This window comes from Apium graveolens, chromosome 5 (genome assembly GCF_009905375.1).
Source record: "Apium graveolens cultivar Ventura chromosome 5, ASM990537v1, whole genome shotgun sequence".
Lineage (NCBI taxonomy): Eukaryota > Viridiplantae > Streptophyta > Magnoliopsida > Apiales > Apiaceae > Apium > Apium graveolens.
Genome location: NC_133651.1, coordinates 189,747,903 through 189,770,799, shown reverse-complemented (window position 1 = coordinate 189,770,799; position 22,897 = coordinate 189,747,903). Strand labels below are relative to the sequence as shown.

At 41.1% G+C, this 22,897-nt stretch overlaps 1 non-coding gene across 1 annotated transcript; it reads right to left on the bottom strand.

Annotated features, from left to right (window-relative positions):
• Nucleotides 1-4,279: 4,279 nt before the first annotated feature.
• LOC141662430 (small nucleolar RNA R71) lies at nt 4,280-4,386 on the bottom strand. The gene has a single exon (XR_012550547.1). It is a non-coding gene; the product is annotated as a small nucleolar RNA R71 (small nucleolar RNA).
• Between the last annotated feature and the right edge of the window lie 18,511 nt (nt 4,387-22,897).

The window sequence follows — 22,897 nt, the reverse complement described above, 5'->3', positions numbered from 1 at the left end:
TCCGAAAGCACATTTCGTAGGATTTAACATCATCTTGTGGTACCTCAGGACCTCAAAAGCTTCCCTCAAATGGGTTATATGATCAGTCCTTACTAGACTCTTGACTAACATGTCATCAACATAGACTTCCATAGTCTTGCCAATAAGATCCTTAAAAATTTTATTTACCAACCTTCGATAGGTGGATCTTGCATTCTTAAGATTAAATGCCATAACAAGGTAACAATAAACACCAAAGTCAGTGATGAATGATACCTTTGGAATGTCATCCTTGTGCATCTTGATCTGATTGTATCCACTAAATCCATCCATGAAGTTCAACATCTCATGCCCAGTAGTGGCATCTATCAAAGTATTAATCCTTGGTAATGGAAAACAGTCCTTGGGGCATGCCTCATTCAGATCAGTGAAGTCTACACACATCCTCCATTTTCCATTGGCCTTTTACACCATTACAGGATTTGCTAACCATTTTGGAAATTGTATCTCCTCAATGAAACCAGTCTCCAAGAGCTTCTCAACTTCTTGTTTAATAGCTTCTTGCCTTTTCGGAGCAAAGCTTCTTTTCTTTTGCTTCACTATTTTCCGACTTGGATCTACATTTAGCTTATGAGTGATCAGTTCCGGATCTATTCCTGGCATATCAGCTACCGACCAAACGAACACATCACTATTTTCTTGCAAAAATTTCACCAACTTCTTTCTAAGGGGTTCCTCGAGCTTGGCTCCAATAAAAGTCACCTTCTCAGGATCTTCGGGGGCTAAAGGAATTGAAACCAAGTCTTCTGCTGGCTTTCCTCTTTTCTCGTCATTCTTTCGGATATCTAGGTCTTCAATAGGAAGAACATGTCCCCCAACTCCGTCTACCCTCAAAGAGGCCACATAACAACTTCTAGCCATTTTTTGATCTCCTCTCTCTTCTCCAATCCCATCTCGGGTTGGAAACTTCATAGCTGAATGATAGGAAGAAGGGACTGCCTTGAAGGCGTGTATCCCTGTTCTTCCCATGATATCGTTGTAAGTCGAACTAGCCTTCACCACCACAAAATCCAACATCTGAGTTGCTTGCCTTGGTTCCTGTCCTATGGTTGTTGGCAACTTGATTATTCCTTCTACAGGGCATTTCACTCCCGCGAATCCATATATCGGCACGTCGGTTGGGGTCAATTGGGAGTCATTATATCCCATCCTTAAAAAGGTGTCATGGAGCAAAATATCCACTGAAGCACCATTATCCACAAGGACCCTTCTTACCGGGTTGTTCCATATTATCAGGGTTATGACCAACGGGTCGTCATGGGGAAATTTCACACCCTCCAGATTAGAATCATCAAAAGACATTGTTACTCCTGTCCTAGCCCTCTTCGGGGCTTCCCCAACAATATGCATAGCTTCTCGAGCATACGCTATCCTGGAGTTCTTGGATAACCCAGCAGCAGTTGGTCCTCCAAAAATTGTGTTGATCACAGGCCCTCGGGGGCGCGGTCCTATGAAGATTGTATTTATCACCGATCCCCTAGGTTGGGGATTTCGTCCCTGATCTTCTTGATCTCTCCTTCGATTATCAAAGTTTTTTCTCACATTTTCGCTTATATCCCCTCCTTCTCCATTGTATTTGTTCAATCTTCCTTTCCGAATGAGGAACTCAATTTCATCTTTTAGTTATCTACACTCATCGGTGTCATGACCAACATCTTTGTGAAATCTGCAATACTTGCTCTTATCTAGCTTGGCTGGATCAGCCTTCAAAGGCTTAGGCCAACGTATATCTCGATCTTTCTCGATTTTCATCAAGATCTGGCTCCTAGGGGCATTCAGCTTAGCATATTCAGTGAACTTTTGCCCAGGTCCTCCCTTCTTGGGGGTTGAATCAGAGTTTTGCTCGGTTCTAGAATACTTGTCCTTAGAGATATATTCCAGGTCAGTTTTCCGCTTCTTGCCTCCAGTGGGCTCATTACTCACTACGGTCTTCCTCATGCTCTCTTCCACCTTGATGTACTTCCCGGCTCTATCTTGGAGCTGCAACATGCTTTCAGGGGGGCGTTTTGCCAAAGACATCTTAAAGAATTCATCCCTAGTTCCCTGTTACAGTGCTATCATGGCTACCTTGTCATCAAGGTCCGGGACTTTCAAAGCCTCCTTTGTGAAACGATTCAGGTATTCACTCAAGGATTCCTTTGCTCCCTGTACAATGCTCCTGAGGGATGCTGAACTTTTCTCATGCACTCTCCCGCTAATAAACTGCTTAATAAAAGCCTGACTTAATTCTCTGAATAATCCAATAGAGTTTGGGGGCAAACGACTATACCACCTTTGAGCCATACCCGACAGGGTTTGGGGAAAGGCCCGACACTTAATAGCATCATTAGAGAATGTCCTAACATGATTAGCGGGACCTCCCGTGCCATCATAAGCTTTGATAGTTGGCATCTTGAACTTCCTTGACATATGGGCATTCATTATTTCTTCAGTGAATGGCGGAGTAGGTTCATCAGGATCTCCAAGGGGAAGAAGATTGCTTGGATCAGCCCTTGGGACAACAGCCCTTCTCTGTACTAGAGCATCCAGGTCTATGATAGGAGAAGGATTTCTCACCCTAGGAGGTACTGAGGGTCTGGTGGTCTGGTGGTCTGGTACACCTCCCAGTCGCGCCTCACCCTTTGAATCTCAGCTTCGTGAGCCCTGATCCTTTCCTGCACTTCTTGGGGATTCGTCCCTTGGGTGCTTTAAGGACATTGGCTACCATCACCCATCGGCTCTTTGCCAGCACGTCTCCTTCTTGGGGCTATTTCATCATCCGAAGATTTGGAGTCTCTCTCAGTATAAGGACCAGAAAATTCCTGATCCTCAGGGATAGGAGCCAAATCTCGTATATATGGGGGCGATTGCCCTCGCGCTTCACTCCGTCCAGCATGTCCACTTCCTCCAACCTCAAAGTAAAGGGGCATCCCATAAGGGGGATTAGTAGTCACAATAGTTGAATATTCGTACTCGATGGGTCGAGAATTTACAAGTGTATGTAGTTGTTGAACTTGGGGATTCGTACCTTGAATAGCGGAGGGAATCGTCCCTTGTGGCTGAGGTTGAGTTGCCCCTATATGGGCTTCTCCTTGGGTAGCTGCATAAGTTGAATGAGGAGGTATCTCCACGGTTGACGAAATCACTTGGGTTGTCCCCGATGGTGTTCCTTCCTCAAGAGCTCTAATTGTTCTCCGTGTTCTTTCCATGGTTGTTGTTGTTTTTCCCACAGACGGCACCAAATGCTATGGATTAAAAACTAAAGTATATGATTGCTGTATTTTCTATTAAGGAACATGAGCTTCGAGGCTCGATTTGACTGCTCTTGTGTTTTGTGACTCGATCTGCCTTAACAAGATGCCTACGTACCTTGCTGATTGCCAAGGATCAAGTCAAAAAACGTAGTTCTGATTTGTGGGGTGAGGCCCCTTATATAGATGTTGGGAGTCTTTGAATTGGACTTGGTATAGGAGACTTGGTAGTCAAGTCTCTGAATTAGAATGGACTTTGGAGTCCTAGGAAGTAGGAAGCTGATTCATTATCCTATGAGGTTCCTTGGAGGCCAATCCACAAGGATTTATGTCCTTATTGGGACTCTTCTCAATAGCTGATTTTTCCCTTATTAATTAATTATAAAATTAATTAATAATTAGGGTTTTGGGCTTTCTTTGTTCCATCCGGCCTGATCTGGTCCATTAGGCCTGATCAATGTGTTAACCTTTTTAGTCTGAATATCATACATCTTTTTATTGGGCCTTGCAGCCCTAATCATGTGTAATTAATACAATATTAACTACGTAATCAGGATTTATTTATTTTCTATCATAAAGATTCGGATAAAAAGAGTGAAAGGAAAGAACTTGTAACAATGGGTGATCGTATAGTTCAAGCCGATCCAGCTCTTATGGACTTTTCTCGGCCTAAAATTGATGACATTCAGTCGAGCATCATTCATCCGGCTATTCAGGCAAATACTTTCGAAATCAAGCCGAGCACTATTCAGATGATGCAGAATTCTGTTTCTTTCGGAGGTGCTGCGACTGAAGATCCCAACATGCATATCAGGAATTTCATCGAGATCTGTAGTATTTTCAAATATAATGGTGTTACTGATGAGGCTATCAAGCTGAGGCTTTTCCCATTCTCTCTGAGGGACAAGGCTAAGGACTGTTTACATTCTTTACCAGCTGGGTCCATCACTACTTGGGAAGATCTCGTGCAAAAGTTTCTGGTGAAGTTCTATCCAATGGCCAAGACTGTAGCTATGAGGAGTGCTCTTACTCAGTTTGCGCAGCAACAAGGAGAATCTATGTGTGAAGCTTGGGAGCACTACAAGGAGATGTTGAGAAAGTGTCCACATCATGGTATGCCTGACTGGATGGTGATCACTGGTTTCTACAATGGTTTGGGGGCCCAATCTCGGCCCATGCTCGATGCAGCTTCTGGAGGCGCTTTGTGGGCCAAAATCTATATTAAATCCTATAATCTCATTGAAACTATGGCTACAAACGAGTATCAAAACCCAACTCAAAGGATGATGCCTGGGAAGGTAGCAGGTATTCTGGAAATTGATGCAACTACAGCTATTGCAGCGCAGCTCCAAGCGCTGTCTATGAAGGTCGATTCTTTAGCCAACTATGGAGTCAATCAAATAGCTATTGTCTACGAGCTTTGTGCAGGCTCTCATGCTACGGATCAGTGTTCTCTTGTTAATGAATCTATTTAGTATGTGAACAATTATCAGCGACTGCAGCAGCCTGTGCCCGCTACTTATCATCCTAATAACAGAAATCATCCCAATTTCAGCTGGAGCAATAATAAGAATATTGTTCAGCAACCTTATCATCAAGCTGCAAGTAAACAGTTCAATCCACCTGGATTCCAACAACCTCAGCAATATGCTCAAATGCAATCATATCCTCAACAAGGAGGTGCTGCTCCACCTTCTAGTGCTGATTTCGAGGAGTTAAAGCTGTTGTGCGAAAGTTAAGTTGTTTCAATCAAGACCTTAGAAAATCAAATTGGACAAATAGCCAATGCCTTGCTCAATCGTCAACCTGGCACACTTCCCAGTGATACTGAAGTGCCATGCAGGAAGGAAGCTAAGGAGCAAGTCAAAGCTATCACCTTAAGGTCTGGAAAAGATGTTGATGCTGAAAAAGCAAAAGATGGAGAAGTTGAAGTCGTAGATGAAGAAGAAAAGCAAAAGGAGAAAGATGGGGGAACCAAGGAAGACCACTATTGAACACAGTCTGCCTGAGGGTAATACAGGGGAGAAACAGCTATATCCTGCACCACCTTTTCCTAAGAGATTGCAAAAACAAAAGTTGGACAAGCAGTTTGGTAAGTTTCTGGAGGTGTTCAAGAAACTTCACATCAACATACCTTTCGCTGAGGCTCTGGAGCAAATGTCTAGTTATGCAAAATTCATGAAAGGTATTCTTTCAAGGAAGGTGAAACTGGATGATCTTGATACCGTTGCTCTAATGGAAGAGTGAAGTGCTGTGCTGCAACAAAAGTTACCTCCAAAGCTTAAGGATCCAGGTAGCTTCATCATTCCTTGCACCATTGGCAAGTTGTCATTTGACAAGTGCCTTTGCAATTTGGGAGCAAGCATCAATCTGATGCTGTTGTCTATCTTCAAAAAGCTGAATTTTCCTGATCCAAAGCGCACCTACATGTCTCTACAATTGGCTGATCGTTCTATTATATACCCACGAGGCATCGTGGATGACGTTCTAGTAAAGGTGGACAAGCTCACTTTTCCTGCAGATTTTGTCATTCTGGATTTCGAGGAAGATAAGAAGATTCCCATAATCTTGGGAAGACCTTTCTTGGCTACAGGCCGTACCTTGATTGATGTGCAAAAAGATGAACTTCCCTCTTCCATTTATTGATCAGATGCTTGATAGGTTGGCTGGTCATGAGTATTATTGTCTTCTGGATGGCTATTCGGGCTATAATCAGATTTGTATTGCAGTAGAAGATCAAGAGAAGACTACTTTCACTTGTCTATTCGGCACGTTCGCTTTTCGCAGAGTTTCTTTTGGCTTATGTGGTGCACCTTCCACTTTTCAGAGATGCATGATGGCTATATTCTCTGATATAATAGAAAATAATGTCGAAGTGTTCATGGACGACTTCTCCGTCTTTGGACATTCGTATGATGAATGCTTGAATAATCTCCGTTTGGTGCTCAAAAGGTGTGTGGAAACCAATATGGTGCTCAATTGGGAAAAATGTCACTTCATGGTGCAGCAAGGCATAATTCTTGGGCATAAGGTCTCTAGTAAGGGTCTTGAGGTGGATAAAGCCAAGGTGGGAGTCATTGAAAATCTTCCGCCACCTATTTCTGTGAAAGAAATCCGTAGTTTTCTTGGTCATGCGGGTTTTTATCGGCGTTTCATCAAGGATTTCTCTAAGATATCTAAGTCGTTGAGCAACTTGCTCAAGAAAGATGTGCCCTTCAAATTTGATGATGAATGCTTGGCAGCATTCGAGACTCTCAAGAAGAGTTTGATCACTGCACCAGTTATTACGGTACCTGATTGGAGAGAACCTTTTGAGATGATGTGTGATGTAAGTGATTATGCAGTGGGAGCAGTTCTTGGGCAGCAAAGTCTAATATCTTTCATGTGGTCTACTATGCTAGTAAGACACTAAATGGAGCTCAACTGAACTACACCACTACTAAGAAGGAGCTCTTGGCTATAGTTTTTGGTTTCAAGAAATTTTGATCTTATTTACTTGGGACAAAGGTGATAGTATTCACTGATCATGCTGCCATCCGCTATCAGGTCTCAAAGAAGGATTCGAAGCCTAGACTTATTCGTTGGGTGCTCTTGCTACAAGAATTTGAGTTAGAGATCAAGGATCGAAAAGGTACTAAAAACCAAGTAGCTGACCATCTCTCTAGATTGGAGAATTATGATTCTACTTTACATGATAAGACGTTGATCAACGAATCTTTTCCGGATGAGCAGTTGTTCGCAATTCAAGAGGAAGAGCCACGGTTCACAGACATTGTGAACTATCTTGTTAGCAATATAATGCCTCCTAACATGAATGCGGATCAAAAGAAGAAGTTTTTGCACGAGGTGAAGTGGTACATATGGGATGAACCATATTTGTTTAGACAAGGAGCTGACCAGATCATCAGGAGATGTATCCCATTCTATGAGAAAGAGGGGATATTACGAGACTGTCATTCCACAGTTTATGGCGGACATTATGGTGGTGAAAAGACATCAGCTCGTATTCTTCAAGCAGGTTTTTCTGGCCTACGTTGTTTAAGGATGCACATCAGTTCGTTTTAAGGTGTGATCATCGCCAAAGAGTTGGGAATCTTACCAGAAAGGATGAGATGCCTTTGAATGTGATGCTTGAAGTTGAGGTCTTCGATGTTTGGGGAATCGATTTCATGGGACCATTTATCTCATCCTACAATAATCAGTACATCTTGCTGGCAGTCGATTATGTCTCGAAATGGGTAGAAGTTAAGGCTCTACCGACTAATGATGCAAAGGTAGTGTTGAGTTTTCTTCATAAGCAGATATTCACAAGGTTTGGAATGCTACGAGTTATCATAAGTGATGAAGGGTCATATTTCTGCAATCGTAAGTTCACTTCTATGATGCAACGCTATAATGTGAATCATCGCATTGCTACTGCCTATCATCCACAAACTAATGGTCAAGCTGAAGTGTCGAATAAAGAGATCCAGTGCACTCTAGAGAAAGTCGTTTGTCCGTCAAGGAAAGATTGGTCTTTGAAGCTCGATGAAGCTATTTGGGCTTATTGAATAACATACAAGACTCCACTTGGAATGTCCCCATTTCAACTTGTCTATGGTAAGGGATGTCATTTACCTGCAGAGCTTGAGCATAAGGCTTATTGAGCATTGAAGAATTTAAACCTTGATCTAGATGCAGCTGGGAAGAAGCGAATGCTTCAGTTAAATAAACTTGATGAATTTCGACTTCAAGCGTACGAAAACAACAAAATGTACAAGGAAAAAGTAAAAAGGTGGCATGACAGGAAGCTATCTCCTAAGTCATTTGTGCCGGGGCAACAAGTTCTTCTATTCAACTCTCGTCTCTGAACTTTTCCTGGAAAGTTGAAATCAAGGTGGTCTGGACCATTTATCGTCAAAACTGTGTTTCCGCATGGAGCGGTGGAGATATTTGAAAACGATCTGGGCCAAGAATTCAAAGTAAATGGTCATAGATTGAAGCACTATTATGGGGATACAGCAAACTGTGAAGTGGTTAGTGCCTTTTTATTGTCAACTTGATCGCATTACTCTATGTCAAGCTAATGACGTAAAAGAAGCGCTTCTTGGGAGGCAACCCAAGATATGAGACCGTAGGAACCCTTAAAATCTGGTACTTTATCAAAAAACCCAAAAAAATCAGAAAAATGTGGCAGAAATTTTTTTTTCCCAGAGACCTAGCAGGCGCCCGCCTGTTAGGACCAGGCGGCCGCATGCTAGCAGGCGCCTGCCTGCTGGTGCCAGGCGACCGCCTGCGGACCTGAACTTTGAAAAAATCGGTTTTCAGCCTTATAAAAAAATAACAAAAAAATCAAAAACAAAAAACCACAACACCATTACCCCATTACCCACGATTTTCTTCCTACAAATTAGCCATAATCCCACTCCAAATCAATTTCTAACCCTAAGGCTACCCTATATATACATACAACCTAATATTACAAATCTCATATACTTTCAACTCTCAAACTCTCTCCTACACACCAAACACAAACTCTCAAGCCCTTATTTTCAGTTTTCATGGCACCAAAGAGATCAAGAACTATGGGTAGTAGCAGCACCAATCCAACTGTTACTGATTCTTCGAGGAGCACTACTGCGAGGCCCCGATTGTTGGATAGGGCTGCTGAAGAGGAGTATACTAAGCTGTTAACTAAGCCGATTATGAAGGAGAGGGGGTTTTTTCCATCGGGGAGGGATGGTGAGTTGTTATCGATGATTGCAGAGAAGGGATGGATGACCTTCTGCGAGTCACCTGAGGCGGTCTCGATGAGTGTTATTCGCAAGTTCTATGCGAACGCCAAGGTTGACAAGAATGGGTTTTCTGTTGTTCGTGGGCTTACTGTTGATTATCAAACCGAGGCGATTCACAGGGTAATTGGACAACGACAAAGGAAACCCCAGGAGGAGAATTGGAATGAAAAGGCCCCTGAGAATTTTGACTGAGACTTGATTATTGCTACTCTCTGTCAGCCGGGCACGGTGTGGAAGTTTAAGTGGGGATCCAACGATTACGTTCTTTCCCTGCTGTCGCAATAAACAGTATGCTCGTTCTTGGAATGCATTTATTTGTGCTAATATTCTTCCTTCTTCGCATGCACATGAGGTTACAGTTGAGAGAGCCAGGTTATTGTGGGGGATTCTGAATGAGGAGTATTATGTGGACCTTGGTGAGTTCATCTACCAAGGGATTTTGAAGTTTTTGAGGGGGAAGTCGCAGTACAATATCCCGTATGTATCTATTGTGAAAAAGCTGTGCAAGGCAGTTGGAGTCCATTGGCCTTATTATGAGCAGTTGCAGATGTCGACCGCTCCTATTTATTCAGCGACACTGAATGTGATGCAGGAGTGGACGGGTGGAGAGCCCGAGTCACATGGTTTGGGATATCACCTCCCAGGAGGACGTCCAGCAGATGGGGCTACCATGGCTAGGTCTAGTCAGGCTTAGGGAGAGGTAGGTTCTTCGAGAGCCTAGGGAGGAGTTTGTTCGGGATTGGCTGATGTTCAGTACATGAGGCTTTCCAGGAGGATGAATGCGATGTATGAGTCTCAGAGTAGGTTTGCACAGGAGCTCACCCTAGGACTTGGGACTGCACTTAGAGGCCTTGGAGCTGACATTCAGTGGCCCATTTTTGGTGAGGATTCTACTTATCCACCTTCTAACACTCTACCCTCTGAGGGTGATGCTGATTATGATTCTTTTGAGTAGGTATACCATTTTTTCCATTCTATTACCTTCACTGGGGACAGTGATGATTTTAAGTTTGGGGTGGTAGTTAAGGAACATATTTGTGTGTGTGTCATGTAGTTGCATTTTCATGTTAGTTTAGTTCATATAGTTGCATATTTTGCCATATAGTTTTTTTTATATATAGTTTTTTCATTTTATAGCTTTATTTATCAGAAAAAATATGGTTTAAGTTCTTAGGGGACTTTGTGCCTAGTGACCTAAGGCTTTTATTGTCTGGGATCCGCTAACCTAACGCTCGTCAAATGGATACCATTGTATAAGTCTTTTGTGGACCTCACTCATTGCACGATCAAATAAGCATTTGTTTATGTGTTGAATAAAAGCATGATTCCGTAATAAACTCCAAGGATCTTGAAGTGTTATAAGTAATTTTGTGTCTAAAATATATTCTTCGTATAATCTTGTGATTGCCTTGAGGATAATTAAGTTATGGTGATTGATCTAGTTTCGAAGCATATCTGTTAAGCATTCGCACACACCACGTTTCTAGTTGTATGTTAGCTTGCGTTATTTGATTGATCTCTAGTCACCTAATTGCATTGTTGATATGTCATGTGTTGGTTGGTTTACTCATCACGATGGGGATCGCTGCATTTCATATAGTTTGCATTCATGCATGTTTTTATTCTTTTTTGAGTCTGTGCTGCTTGAGGACAAGCATCGAATTAAGTTTGGGGGTGTGATAAGTGGCATTTTATACCACTTGGAGCGTCTTATAACGGCTTGAATTGGTGTCTTGAACTCGAGTATTTTGTGTATTTAACGCGTTTTCGAGTGTTTTTGCATTTCAGGGTATAACTTGTTCAGATAGGAGAATTTCATCAAAATAAGCTAAGGGAAGTACTTGGAATCAGTTGGGGGGAGTTGTGCGAAGAATTCAACAAAATCAGAAGCAAAAATTGGATTTTTCCATAAGGCTTACAAGCGCCCTCCTGGAAAGAGCAGGCGACCGCCTGGTAGCAGGCGCCCTCCTGGAAGGAGGAGGCGGCTGCCTGGGTTTGTAAGTTCAGAATCTGATTTTTATAATTCGAGTTCTATTCAGCTTCTGTGACTGTTGTTTCTTATGGACTCTTATATAATTAATCTTGGGAGACATTTTGAAGAACAAGTAACAAGGAGAGAAGATCAAGAAGACCGTTTTAGCACGCAACAACGAAGAAGAGGAAACATACATTTATCTTGTGATTCTTTTAATTCATTGTAATAGTGGATGCTAGTTTTCTTTACTCTTTGAACCTTAATACTCTTGTGACGTACTCTGTTTTTTATTAAGTATTTTTATTAGTTTATATTGTTGTGTTATTATCATGTTTTCATATGAACCCATGGTGACGATGAGTTCTATCATGGGCTAATTGTGATCATGGGATCATAGCGGATTTACTATGGATTTCTTTAGTTAATTGTTTAATACCTTAGTATGTGGTGATTGTATGATATCTAGCATAGATTGTGCTTATTCGTCTTATGTGCGTCACGAACATGTAAGATAGCTTGTTAATCTCTTGTAAAGCGACAGTGAATCTTGAGATTTAGAACTTGCCATGCTAGCATAGGTTCATGTTTTGTATGCATGATTAGTGGGTAACTCTAACCATTTTAGTTGCCCTGTGTAATCATAATGAATGACTTGCGCTTAAATCGTTATGTTATCAAATTCTGTAGACATATAAGGTCTTAACATAATTGATGCCTATTTAACTTCTATCTTAATTGGGGATGCTTGGTAGAATGGTATTCGTACAACGAAAGTTGACGTTTATCAGTTTCGTGTTTTTCGATTAATATCATCACCATTACATGCTAAGGGTAATAACAATAATTATTGAATGAAGTAGTAATGAAGTTATGATCTCATGTGTGTTTAATATTAATAATTTAAATGTTTAATTCTCGTAGTTAATATTAGTTAATCAACTTTAATTGTAATTGTCTTGACACTGAAGAGTAATCATACATTGGTGAGTAAGTGTTAATTAAATAAAATTAATCAGAGTAATTAAATATCGATTCTTCCTTCTCTCTTTTACTGCTCTACCTTCGTTTCTTCACCTCTCTTTCTTCCTCGCTTTTCCAGTGTTCTTCTTCGGCTCCCTATGTTCGGTAATTACTTTCCGGCCGCCCTCTTTATTCCGGTTGCCTGATTCTGATCCGTTCCTATAGTATATACATATATGTATGTGCTGTGTTGTGTGTGTGATTGTGTTGTGTGTGTGATTGTGTTGTGTGTGTGATTGTGTTGTGTGTGTCGAGTGGTGGTAGAAAGCGGCATCGCCGCTTGTGTTGCCGCCCTGTTGTGGTTCTGTGGCGCGTTTGTGTGTGTGTTTCCTTGGGTTCCTGTTCTGTTTTTTTGGCTTTTGGGCCTGTAGTTTGGGCCGATATATTTGGGCCTTTTTCTTTTGGGCCGAGACTATGCAGTTGGATTTGATAATTATCATTTTTTTTCTGCAGGAATTATTGAGTAAAATTCGTGATATTATTAATTTGTGTGGGAAAATAATTATTAATAAATCGGTGGAATTTATTTGGATACCAGAATATTTCGGGCACCAATAAATTTTATCGCCGTACCGCGATGACTTGTTACGAGCGGACGGTGGACGGTTATGACGTTGTTCTGATTCCTACAAATAAATAAATATAAAAATACGAATAAAATTGTAAAATACGGATGACAATGAATAATAAGTGTATTTAATTGGTGTTTGTGCAATTGCGAATTGATATTGTTGGTTGAGTCGGTGGATGGGACTTGGACAATTGGATTTTTAGTGAGTGTGTTGTGATTGATTTGACGTCGGGATGTTCGACGGGTTAGTCCGATAAATAAAGGAAGTGCTGCCCAATTTCCGGATAATCGAACTACGGAAACACGGGAGCGTATCCAGTAATTATCGGGATGTCGAAGGAATATATATAAATATATATATATATATACTTATATTTGATTGTCTGTTGTAGTAAATCTTTATTAAAAACCCAATAACCCTAATTTTTGTAATGACGAGTATATGTATTTTTCCGAAAATAAACACCAAACCGATTTTCGAGAACGTGAACCCTGACTGTTGGATGTGTTATTGTATTGTAATAATCTGTATAATTACGAGTACAAGTCGGGTTTGAATATCGTTGGGTAGAATTGGTGTCGAGGATATGTCAAGCATACCTAGACGTCTAACGTAGGGTATTTCGGCTCTGTAGGTTCCGGTTGAAGGACTCAGGAATTGATATCGAATTAAGATAATCTAGTGATCAGTCAGTAAGTGCCTCGAGGTTTCCAAGCAAAGAACCCTGAGAGTCCTGGATACTATCTTGAGATAGATTGCTGCGAAGCAGGGATGTCTTCTAGTGAGATAATCATTTTTCCATGAGAGCTTGAGCGTTCAAGTGTATCAAAATCAGTTAGAGATGGTCTTAAAGCTCTGCAAGGCAAGTACCCCTGACCATTCTTTTATAGTTCAGTGTATATGAATAACTAAATGTTTTACTTTTGTAATGGAACAGAAACGTTTTAAGTTACGTATCCCCTGTGTTTGAAAATGTTATTTTAAATTATGTTTTTGGGGAAAAGTAACTTCTGAAAACACCTATCTCTAAACGTGATTTAAATGAAAAGAGGATTTGAATAGTGTGTTGTGACATAATTGGTTTTGAAAAAGAGATAGTTAAAAGTGATGATTTTGAAAACTGGATTAAAACGATCAGATATGGGATACATTGGGGCCAGAGTAGGCCTATTGAGGTGGCGTAAGAGGCTAATTCGGTTGCACGCACCATATAACCGATTAGTCCAGCAGGTTAGAGACCTAGCTAGTCTCTGAGTTCTAGAACATATAAATGAGATGGCAGTTGGAGCCGTCTGGTGTTGATAGCCTGATCAGCTGTCTACACATATCCATTACGTATCTGATTTGGTTTTATGATTCCCGTAAGGGTACGAATAGTTGATACAGTAATTTTACAAGTGTCTTAGCATGCTAAAAATTGGACTCTGGTGTTTTTACAGCACTCTGTTATGTTGTTTTGATGAAGCATGCTAGTTAGTGATATCCAGTTTTCTCTGATTTTGTTGCATAATATTGCTATCATGATTACAGTTTTGTTCCTATTATTGTTACATTACTGCTTTATTCTGTTATTCATACTTTGGTACTGCTGAGCGATTATGCTCACCCTTGCAAACTGTTATGTATATTTCGCAGATGCCTAGAAGATCAATCAGACCGACCTATGTTCCCGCCCCTACCGGACCCGGCTCCTCTGAGGTAGTTTGTATCAGGCCATGAGGTCTGAGGAGTTGCTGAATAAAGTTAGTGTGTTTTAGATGTTGAATAAAAAGTTTGTAATAATGAGAACCTGAATTATACTTGAACCTGGATCGGATCTTGGTTTGGGGTCAAGTTAGTATATTTTAATAATAATTCTATTGTTTATATTTTTGGTAATTGTGTTTAGTGACGTCAACTCCTGACCCCGGGGTTGAGGCCATCACAGTTGGTATCAGAGCTACAGGTTTGAGTCCCTGATTTAGGTTAGGAATAGAGTCAAAAGAGTGCAAGAAGGTTTATGTGTAGATGTGAGTCAGCAACTCAATCAGAGGAGCGAGTCTATGAGTTTGGACAAGGGTTTCGGAAGCGTAACCCTAACGTTTGTTGAGGGTTGACTGGAACTGCCCTAACCTAGAGTACGTTCCCTTCATAGATATATTATTAGTAATGTCCGATAGAGAATTCTAGTTTCCCTCTTGGGAGTTCGTGTCTGATTGTGAGGATTCAGCTTCTAAGAAGACCTTTGATGTGATAGCTGAAGAGACGCCAATGTTATTTCTAAATATCACATTTTCTATGTCAAGGAATGTTACTAGACCGAGTGTGTAATCTCGGTGAGCTCGGATAGTATGATAATAGCTGGAGGCTATTACGACAACTAAGTTTCGTGAATTAGGTGGATCAGAACTATGGTTTGTATCTTTGAATCCTTATACTTCTTTCTTGAGACGTATTTTGTTTCCAGAATAATTGTTTCCTATTCCATAAGTTGCTTATTTTTCTGTGAGAAAGTTGAGAACTCAAAGTAAGCAAGTTAGGATTCTGTTGATCCTATTATAAATCAGATTTTCTCCCTCCCTATTGGTGAATTTTCTATTTAACCATTGTCTCGTTTCTTTGTGATTCTATTGGTTGATTGGGGCAAACAATGCATATGAATTGACCATTTGTCTATGTGACAAAAGGGTCTGGTGGGACGCCACCAAGTTATGTGTTGTGACCGTATGGTACTAAGACTGGCCATCTTATGTGCTTGTATGGTTGCCCTCAGTCATACCTACATCTTCTTCACTGTTTCTCCTTATTTGATTTCCTTGAGTTGGAAATCTCCTTCGATATCATGTGATAATGAATTCCTGCGATTTGATGGTCCTCGTTATTGAAAGTAAGTAAGAGCGACTGTTGAAAAAAACGAGAGTCCTATATTAAGATATTACTTTGGAGTAGTGGTAATCGTGAGAGTTCAGGACCTAATGATGGAATTATAGCTTCAGGAAAAGTAAATCAATGGTTGATGGGTTACTTTCGGGTGACAAGAAATCATCCTTATAAGAAGGATTGGTTGAAACATGGACGATGACGCTTAGTGGAGTTAGTGTCCCTTAAGCTTGACTCGATTTATTGGCTTGTTCTATATAGTGTCTGACTAATATATTCAGCCGACTTTTGTGGTATGTTGGAGAAATTTAGATGTTGTACTTGAGTAGTGATGGGAAGTTGGTTAGTTTCTGTTATATTGAGGAACTGTGCTACGATATTTAGTTTCTTTGTATTTTAGATTTTTTTAACTGTTGTTGATTATGTTACTGCTATTGTTGCTAATGCTGCTAATCTAAATTTCTTTTGTAAATGGACCCCGATTTTAAAGACATGGGTACTGTGATTGGGAAGCATTTTCCTGATGCAGGTGCACCGTTTATACGGTGATACCTTTTGTCAAATATTTTTGTTATTGAATAAACTCATTTATATATTCCAGGAAGATGCCACCCAAGAAATTAACCAGTCTAAAGAAAATAGTAGTAGTTTTGTAGAGGGTCCAATTATAAATGAAATCCTAGACTTGTTGCGCAAGCAGCAGCAACAACAGTTATAACTAATCCAACAGGTTCAGCAACAGCAACTACTGTCGCAGTAGCAACAACAAGGAGTGAACCCAAGTGTTTGTTTCAAATCTTATTGGAATGTTAACCTCTTTGAGTTTAAAAGTGAACCTAATCCAGTAACTGCTGGATCATGGTTAAGAGAAATGGAGGAAGTTTTCAACCTCGTGCAAGTAAGTGGTAACCGTAAGACCGATTATGTAAGTTATTTGTTGAAAAATGAAATGAATTATTGGTGGAAATCAACCAGAGCGTTAGAAGGAGAAGGCCCTATTTCATGGGCTAGGTTTACTGAGTTGTTTTTGGAAAGGTATTTCCCAGATTGTGTGCTAAGTAAAAAAAAATTGAGTTTCTAGAACTGGAACAAGGTGAAAGAAGTGTGTTAGAATTTGAGGCCAAGTTTACAAAATTGGCCTGATTAGTTCCTAAGTATGTAAGTATGGAGATTCAGACAAGTAAGGAGGTTCCAACAAGGTTTGAAGCCTGGAATTCGTAGAGGAATTGTGGCATTGCAACCTAAGACATACTCCTCTATGGTTCAGGCCGCCCTAGTAATGGAAGGTGACCAGAAGTTGATTGTTAGGGATGGAAGTGATAGGAAACGTAAGTCGAAAGTTGTTAAGGATAAAGCAAACCAAGGAGAATCCATTTAAGGATTTGAGAATTGGCTTGGCCGAAACATGAGTAAGAAATTCCGAAGATAGAGTTTATTTCGAGATAGACCTAGTGTTACTTCAATTGCTTCCACTCCAGCCCAGTCAGACGAGTGAGGAGTGGATTGTAAGTCCTATGATAGGAGACATAGTGGTTCGTGCAAAAAGAATGTGCAATGTTTCAAGTATGGACATAAGGGTCATTATGCATCAAAATGTAATCCGGAAAAGCCAGAGTTATGTATCACCATTATGGAAGAGTGGCCATATTGCAAGGAATTGTAGAATGGTTATTCAAGATATTACACCCCAAGGGTCAACATACAGCTCAGCTGGAGATAAAACTTTCAAAAGAAACAAGAAATTAAGTGTTTAGAAGTTGGATGTAGTTGCAGTTGATCTGACACCCTCCGAGTTAGAGGGTTTTGATATTATTTTAGGATTGAGTTGGTTGTCCTGTATCATGGCAAGGAGTGGTTTCAGAAGAAGCGAAGTGTAAAGTGTACAGAAGCCAATAGTAAGATAAGTTTTTGGAGGCAAAAGAAATATAAGGAATTCTTCCAAACATGCGAGAAAAGAAGTAATAAGCTAAGGATATGAGGTAGATCCACCATCTGTAAAGATACGAAGAAGAGAATACTTAAGTTGGAGGAATTTTGAGTAATAAATAAATGCCCTGGAATCTCTGAAAGTCAGTGGAACGAAATAATTAGTGCGATAATTGTGAAAGTGATTGAAAGGGAAGTGAGTGTAATAGATAGAGACCCTGAAATGCACCGGTGATGTTGCTGGAAAGAGGAATGAAATTATGAGATTGTGTACTAATTATCGGGAGTTTAAAAAATGATAAATAAGAATAGGTAACCTCTATAAGGAATTGGTTACTTACGTGACCTAATTCAAGGAGTGTGATTTCTACGGGAATGACTTAAGATATAGCCTGAGGACATGTCAAAGATTGCAATTAGAATGAGTTTTGAGCATTGCAAATTTTGGTGATATTATGCGGAGTAATAAGTGCATTATTTGTCTATAAGGAATCAAGGAACATGGTGTATAAGGAGTACTCGGAAAAGCAAATTGTATTTATTGATAACATCCTCAGCTGTCTTAGGATTAAGAAGGTCTGTGTAAAATGCTCGAGGATTTCCCTACGAAGATTAGAAGGGATGCCATTATAAGCTGAGTTTTAAAATATGAATTTTTGATTGAAGATAACAAAAGATTTGGAGTATTTCGCTAACCACCATCTAAGTAAAGTCAGTGTGGTAGGTTATGCCTCGTACAAAGGAAAATAATTAAATATGGTTAAGATTGCCAAGAAATCAGTAAAGGAATTGGAAACTGTGAAAATTGAAGTCGAGTATCTGAAGGTGGTGAAAAGTTAGTATATAAGATTATTTCCCAGCCTTAACTGATGGAAATAAGTAAGAAGTGATCGGATGTTGGAAACTAAATTGAAACTCAGTATTATCTATCACCTTTGATAGAGGGTCAAAGTGAGAAGATGATTTGGACAATATAATAAATGTGGAGAGTATGTGTTGGGTTGACAAAGGAAACTGAAGTAATCACCTACTGTGGATTGAGTTTTCTATGCTAATAGCTATCATGTTAGTAAGAAAATGTTACCTTATGAAGTGTGTTGGATATAAGCGTGGGTCCTCACTCTATTGAGATAAAGTAGGAATAGAGATAGTGTTAAGTCCTGAATTAATTTAGTACATCGAGAGGGTGGTGGTGTACATGGAAAAGAGTTGAAATGACTCGATGATAGGGATAAATAAGTCCTGATTTTATAATTAATGGGCTGATAGGCCCAATAATAAGATGTATAATATTCAGACCAGAAAGGTTAAGCCTGATGGACCAGATCAGGCCTGGTGGAATAAAAAAGGCCCAAAAGCCCTGATTATTAATTAATTTCGTAATTAATTAATAAGGGAAAAATCAGCTATTGAGAAGAGTCCCGATAAGGATATAAATCCTTATAGATTAGCCTCAAGGGGACCTAAAAGGATAAGGAATCAGCTTCCTACTTCCTAGGACTCCTAAGTCTATCCTAATTCAGAGGCTTGTCCACCAAGTCTCCTATACCAAGTCCAATTCAAAGACTCCCACATCTATATAAGGGGCCTCACCCCACAAATCAGAACTACGTTTTTTGACTTGATCCTTGGCAATCAGCAAGGTACGTAGGCATCTTGTTAAGGCAGATTGAGTCACGAAACACAAGAGCAGTCAAATCGAGCCTTGGAGCTCACGTTCCTTAGTATTAAATACAGCAATTATATATAGTAGTTTTAATCCATAACATTTGGCGCCGTCTGTGGGAAAAACGGAACAACAACCATGGCGAGAACACGGAGAACAACCAGCACTCTGGAGGAGGGAACACCATCAGGGACAACCCAGGTGATTTCATCAACCGTGGAGGTTCCTCCCCATTCAACTTATGCATCTACTCAGGGGGAAGCCCAGACAGGGGCAACTCATCCTCAGCCACAAGGGACAACTCCCCCGACTATTCAAGGTACGAATCCTCAAGTTCAACAAATACATATACCTGTGAATTCTCGACCCGTCGGGTATGAATATTCAACTATTGTTACTACTAACCCCCCTTATGGGATGCCCCTTCACCCTGAGGTTGGAGGAAGTGGATATGCTGGGCGAAGCGAAGCACGAGGGCGGTCGCCCCCCCTATATACGAGGTTTGGATCCTATCCCTGAGGATCGGGAATTTTCTGGTCCATACACTGAGAGAGACTCCGAATCTTCGGATGATGAAGTGGCCCCGAGAAGGAGGCGTCCTGGAAAAGAGCCAATGGCCGATGGAAGGCAACGCCCCCAAAGCACCCCAGGGGCGAATCCCCAAGAAGTGCAGGAAAAGATCAGGGCTCATGAGGCTGAAATCCAAAGGCTGAGGCGTGATTTGGAGGCTCACCAAGCCACCAGACCCCACATACCTCCTAGGGGGAGAAATCCTCCTCCTATCATAGACCTGGATGGTCCGGTAAGAAGAAGGGCTGCTGTCCCAAGAACTGATCCAAGCAATCTCCTTCCCCTTGGAGATCCTGATGATCCAACTCCACCCTTCACAGAAGAGATAATGAATGCCCATATCTCAAGAAAATTCAAGATGCCCACTATCAAAGCCTATGATGGCACGGGAGACCCCGCTAATCATGTTAGGACATTCTCTAATGCACTGCTGCTGCAACCCGTGAATGATGCTATAAAATGTCGGGCCTTCCCTCAAACCCTGTCGGGTATGGCTCAAAGATGGTACAGTCGCCTACCCCCAAATTCTATTGGATCATTCAGAGAATTAAGTCAGGCTTTTATTAAGCAATTCATCAGTGGAAGAGTCCATGAGAAAAGTTCAGCATCTCTTATGAGTCTTGTGCAGGGAGCTAAAGAATCCTTAAGAGATTACCTAAATCGTTTTACAAAGGAGGCTTTAAAAGTCCCAGACCTTGATGATAAGGTAGCCATGATAGCACTGCAACAAGGAACTAGGGATGAGTTTTTCAAGATGTCTTTGGCCAAACGACCCCCTGAGAGCATGTTGCAGCTCCAAGAGAGGGCAGGGAAGTATATCAAGGTTGAAGAAAGTATGAGGAAGACCGTAGTAAGTAATGAGCCCACTGGAGGCAAGAAACGAAAAACTGATTTGGAGTATATCGCTAAGGATAAATATCCTAGAACTGAACAAAACCCTGATTCAACCCCCAAGAAGGGAGGACCTGGGCAAAAGTTCACTGAATACGCTAAGCTGAATGCTCCCAGAAGTCAGATTTTGATGGAGATTGAGAAAGACAGAGATATTCGCTGGCCTAAGCCCTTGAAGGCTGATCCCGCCAAGCTAGATAAGGGCAAGTATTGCAGGTTTCACAAAGATGTTGGCCATGACACCGATGAGTGTAGGCAGTTGAAAGATGAAATTGAGTTTTTGATTCGAAAAGGAAGATTGAACAAGTATACTGGAGATGGAGGAGACAGAAATAATAATGGAAGGAAGAACTTTGAAGATCGTAGGAGGGACCAAGATGATCAGGGGCGGAATCCCCAACCTAGAGGACCAGTTATAAACACCATTTATGGAGGGCCGAGACCTCGAGGGCCTGTGATAAACACGATCTTTGGAGGTCCAACTGCTGCTGGATTGTCCAAAAATTCCAGAAAGGCATATACTAGAGAGGTTATGCATATTGTTGGAGAAGCCCCGAAGAGGGCCAGGACAGAAGTAACATTGGCTTTTGATGATTCCGACCTAGAGGGTGTGAAGTTTCCCCATGACGACCCGCTGGTCATAACGCCGATAATAGGAAATAGCCCGGTTAAGAGGGTCCTTGTGGATAATGATGCTTCTGTGGATATCTTGCTCCACGACACCTTTCTAAGGATGGGGTATAACGACTCCCAGTTGACACCAACCGACATGTCGATATATGGATTTGCTGGAGTAGAATGTCCTGTGGAAGGGATAATTAAATTGCCAACCACCATAGGTACGGAGCCAAGGCAAGCAACGCAGATGCTGGATTTTGTGGTGGTAAAGGCTAGTTCAACTTATAATGCTATCATGGGGAGAACAGGGATACATGCCTTCAAGGCAGTCCCCTCTTCCTACCATTCAGTCATGAAGTTTCCCACCCGAAACGGGATTGGAGAAGAGAGAGGAGATCAAAAAATGGCTAGAAGCTGTTATGTGGCCTCTTTGAGGGCAGATGGAGTCGGGGGGCAGGTTCTTCCTATTGAAGATATGGATGTTCGAGAAAATGATGAGAATAGAGGAAGGCCAGCAGAAGAATTGGTTTCGGTTCCTTTAGATCCCAAGAATCCTGAGAGGATGACTTTCATTGGAGCTACATTAGAGGAGCCCCTTAGAGGGAAGTTAGTGAAATTTTTGCAAGAAAATAGTGATGTGTTTGCATGGTCAGCAGCTGATATGCCAGGCATAGACCCGGAGTTAATTACCCACAAGTTAAACGTGGATCCAAGCCGGAAGACAGTGAAACAAAAGAAAAGAAATTTTGCCCCGGAAAGACAAGAGGCTATAAAGCAGGAAGTGGAAAAGCTCTTAGAGGCTGGTTTCATTGAGGAGATTCAATTTCCGGAGTGGTTAGGAAACCCTGTAATGGTGAAGAAGGCTAATGGAAAGTGGAGGATGTGTATAGACTTCACCGATCTGAATGATGCATGCCCCAAAGACTGTTTTCCGCTGCCTAGAATTGATACTTTGATTGATGCCACCGCTGGACATGAGATGCTGAGTTTCATGGATGGGTTTAGCGGATACAACCAGATCAAAATGCATAAGGATGACATTCCAAAGGTATCATTTATCACTGACTTTGGTGTTTATTGTTATCTTGTTATGGCGTTTGGTCTCAAGAATGCAGGAGCCACCTATCAAAGGTTGGTGAACAAAATTTTTAAGGATCTTATTGGGAAGACTATGGAAGTCTATGTTGATGACATGCTAGTCAAGAGTCTAGTAAAGACTGATCATATAACCCATTTGAGGGAAGCTTTTGAGGTCCTGAGGTACCACAAGATGATGTTGAATCCCACGAAGTGTGCTTTCGGAGTAGGATCTGGAAAATTCTTGGGATTGATGGTCTCAAAGAGGGGAATTGAGGCTAACCCCGATAAAATAAAGGCAATCCTGGACATGGAACCCCCAAAAACTGTCAAGGATGTTCAGAAACTCACAGGAAGGGTTGCTGCGCTAGGACGATTCATCTCCAAGTCAGGAGACAAGTGCTTGTCATTCTTCAAGTCATTAAAGAACATTAAAGACTTTGTATGGAGTGAGGAAAATCAGAAGGCATTTGAAGAGTTAAAGAAGTATATGGGCCAGGCCCCGTTGTTGGCCAAGCCAGTTCTGGGTGAAGTTTTATTCTTGTACTTGGCTGTTTCAGAAAGCGCCTTGAGCGCGGTGTTGGTTAAGGAGGAACTGAAAGTCCAGAAACCCGTATACTATGTCAGCAAAATTTTGCATGGTGCTGAGTTGAATTATTCAGCCATTGAGAAATTCGCTT